Consider the following 3,759-nt stretch of genomic DNA (forward strand, 5'->3'; position numbering starts at 1 on the left):
GAAACACCTTCACGGGCAGAGACTGCGGGTGGCGGAGGGGGGAAGCTTCGAAGCCACGGAGGAGAGCGCAGCAACAGAGTGTGGAGGGCAAAGCAGAGAGATTTCCACACAGAGGATCGGTGCCGACCAGCACTCACCAGCCCGAGAGGCTTGTCTGCTCACCCGCGGGGGCAGGCGGGGGCTGGGAGCTGAGGCTCGGGATTCGGAGGTCGGATCCCAGGGAGAGGACTGGGGTTGGCGGCGTGAACACAGCCTGAAGGGGTTAGTGCGCCATGGCTAGCAGGGAGGGAGTCCAGAAAAAGTCTGGACCTGCCGAAGAGGCAAGAGACTTTTTCTTCCCTCTTTGTTTCCTGTTGCGCAAGGAGAGGGGATTAAGAGCACCGCTTAAAGGAACTCCAGAGACGGGTGCGAGCTGCGGCTATCATCGCGGACCCCAGAGAAGGGCATGAGACGCTACGGCTGCTGCTGCCACCACCAAGAAGCCTGTGTGCAAGTACAGGTCACTATCCACACCTCCCCTCCCGGGAGCCTGTGCAGCCTGCCATGGCCAGGGTCCTGTGATCCAGGGACAACATCCTCGGGAGAACACACGGCGCGCCTCAGGCTGGTGCAACGTCACGCCGGCCTCGGCCACTGCAGGCTCGCCCCGCATCCGTACCCCTCCCTCCCCCCGGCCTGAGTGAGCCAGAGCCCCGGAATTAGCTGCTCCTTTAACCCCGTCCTGTCTGAGCGACAACAGACACCCTAAGATGACTTACACGCAGAGGCGGGGCCAAATCCAAAGCTGAACCCGGCAGCTGTGCGAACAAAGAAGAGAAAGGGAAATCTCTCCCAGCAGCCTCAGGAGCAGCAGATTAAAGCTCCACAATCAACTTAATGTACCCTGCATCTGTGGAATACCTGAAGAGACAATGAATCATCCCAAATTGAGGAGGTGGACTTTGCGAGCAAGATATATTATTTTTTCCCCTTTTCCTCTTTTTGTGCATGTGTATGTGTATGCTTCTGTGTGAGATTTTGTCTGTTTAGTGTTCCTTTCACCATTTGTCCTAGGGTTCGGTCCGTCCATTTTTTTTTTTTTTTAACTTAAAAGAATTTTTTTTTCTTAATAATTATTTTTATCTTAATAACTTTTTAATTTTATCTTAATTTATTTTATTTTATTTCTTTCTTTTCTCCCCTCTCCCTCTCCCTCTCTCCCTCTCTCTCTCTCTCTCTCTATTTTTTCTCCCTTTTATTCTGAGCCATGTGGATGAAAGGCTCTTGATGTTCCAGCCAGGAGTCAGTGCTGTGCCTCTGAGGTGGAGAGCTAACTTCAGGACACTTGTCCACAAGAGACCTGCCAGCTCCACGTAATATCAAACGGTGAAAATCTCCCAGAGATCTCCATCTCAATGCCAAGACCCAGGTTCACTCAAAGACCAGCAACCCTATGCCAAACAACTAGCAAGACAGGAACACAACACCAACCATTAGCAGAGAGGCTGCCTAAAATCATAATAAGGCCACCGACACCCCAAAACACACCACCAGATGTGGACCTGCCCACAAGAAAGACTAGATCCAGCCTCATCCATCAGAACACAGGCACTAGTTCCCTCCAACAGGAAGTCTACACAACCCACTGAACCAACCTCAGCCACTGGGGACAGACACCAAAAACAACGGGAACTATGAACCTGCAGCCTGCAAAAAGGAGACCCCAAACAAAGTAGGATAAGCAAAATGAGAAGACAGAAAAACACAGAGCAGATGAAGGAGCAAGGTAAAAACACACCAGACCTAACAAATGAAGAGGAAATAGGCAGTCTACCTGAAAAAGAATTCAGAATAATGATACTAAAGATGATCCAAAATCTTGGAAATAAAACAGAGAAAATGCAAGAAACATATAACAAGGATCTAGAAGAACTGAAGAGGAAAGAAGCAACGATGAACAACACAATAAATGAAATAAAAAATACTCTAGAAGGGATCAATAGCAGAATAACTGAGACAGAAGAACGGATAAGTGACCTGAAAGATAAAACAGTGGAAATACATACTGCACAGCAGAATAAAGAAAAAAGAATGAAAAGAACTGAGGACAGTCTCAGAGACCTCTGGGACAACATTCAATGCACCAACATTAGAATTATACAGGTCCCAGAAGAAGAAGAGAAAAAGAAAGGGACTGAGAAAATATTTGAAGAGATTATAGTTGAAAACATCCCTAATATGGGAAAGGAAATAGTTAATCAAGTCCAGGAAGCACAGAGAGTCCCATACAGGATAAATCCAAGGAGAAACACACAAGGACACATATTAATCAAACTATCCAATATTAAATACAAAGAACAAATATTAAAAGCAGCAAGGGAAAACCAACAAATAACACACAAGGGAATCCCCATAAGGTTAACAGCTGATCTTTCAGCAGAAACTCTGCAAGCCAGAAGGGAGTGGCAGGACATATTTAAAGTGATGAAGGAGAAAAACCTACAACCAAAATTACTCTACCCAGCAAGGATCTCATTCAGATTTGATGGAGAAATTAAAACCTTCACAGACAAGCAAAAACTGAGAGAGTTCAGCACCACCAAACCAGCTTTACAACAAATGCTAAAGGAACTTCTCTAGGCAAGAAACACAAGAGAAGGAAAAGACCTACAAGAACAACCCAAAACAATTCAATAAATGGTAATAGGACCATACATATCGATAATTACCTTAAATGTAAATGGATTAAATGCTCCCACCAAAAGACACAGACTGGCTGAATGGATACAAAAACAAGACCCATATATATGCTGTCTACAAGAGACCCACTTCAGACCTAGGGACACATACAGACTGAAAGTGAGGGGATGGAAAAAGATATTCCATGCAAATGGAAATCAGAAGAAAGCTGGAGTAGCAATTCTCATATCAGACAAAATAGACTTTAAAGTAAAAACTATAACAAGAGACAAAGAAGGACACTATATAATGATCAAGGGATCGATCCATGAAGAAGATATAACAATTGTAAATATTTATGCACCCAACATAGGAGCACCTCAATACATAAGGCAAATACTAACAGCCATAAAAGGGGAAATCGACAGTAACACAATCATAGTAGGGGACTTTAACACCCCACTTTCACCAATGGACAGATCATCCAAAATGAAAATAAATAAGGAAACACAAGCTTTAAATGATACATTACACAAGATGGACTTAATTGATATTTATAGGACATTCCATCCAAAAACAACAGAATACACATTCTTCTCAAGTGCTCATGGAACATTCTCCAGGATAGATCATATCTTGGGTCACAAATCAAGCCTTGGTAAATTTAAGAAAATTGAAATCGTATCAAGTATCTTTCCCGACCAAAACGCTGTGAGACTAGATATCAATCACAGGAAAAATCTGTAAAAAATAAAAACACATGGAGGCTAAACAATACAGTACTTAATAACCAAGTGATCACTGAAGAAATCAAAGAGGAAATCAAAAAATACCTAGAAACAAATGACAATGGAGACATGACGACCCAAAACATATGGGATGCAGCCAAAGCAGTTCTAAGAGGGAAGTTTATAGCAATACAATCCTACCTCCAGTAACAAGAAACATCTCAAATACCCTAATCTTACACCTAAAGCAATTAGAGAAAGAACAAAAAAACCCCAAAGTTAGCAGAAGGAAAGAAATCATAAAGATCAGATCAGAAATCAATGAAAAAGAAATGAAGGAAACAATAGCAAAGATCAATAAAACTAAAAGCTG

Source organism: Physeter macrocephalus, chromosome 1 (genome assembly GCF_002837175.3).
Source record: "Physeter macrocephalus isolate SW-GA chromosome 1, ASM283717v5, whole genome shotgun sequence".
Lineage (NCBI taxonomy): Eukaryota > Metazoa > Chordata > Mammalia > Artiodactyla > Physeteridae > Physeter > Physeter macrocephalus.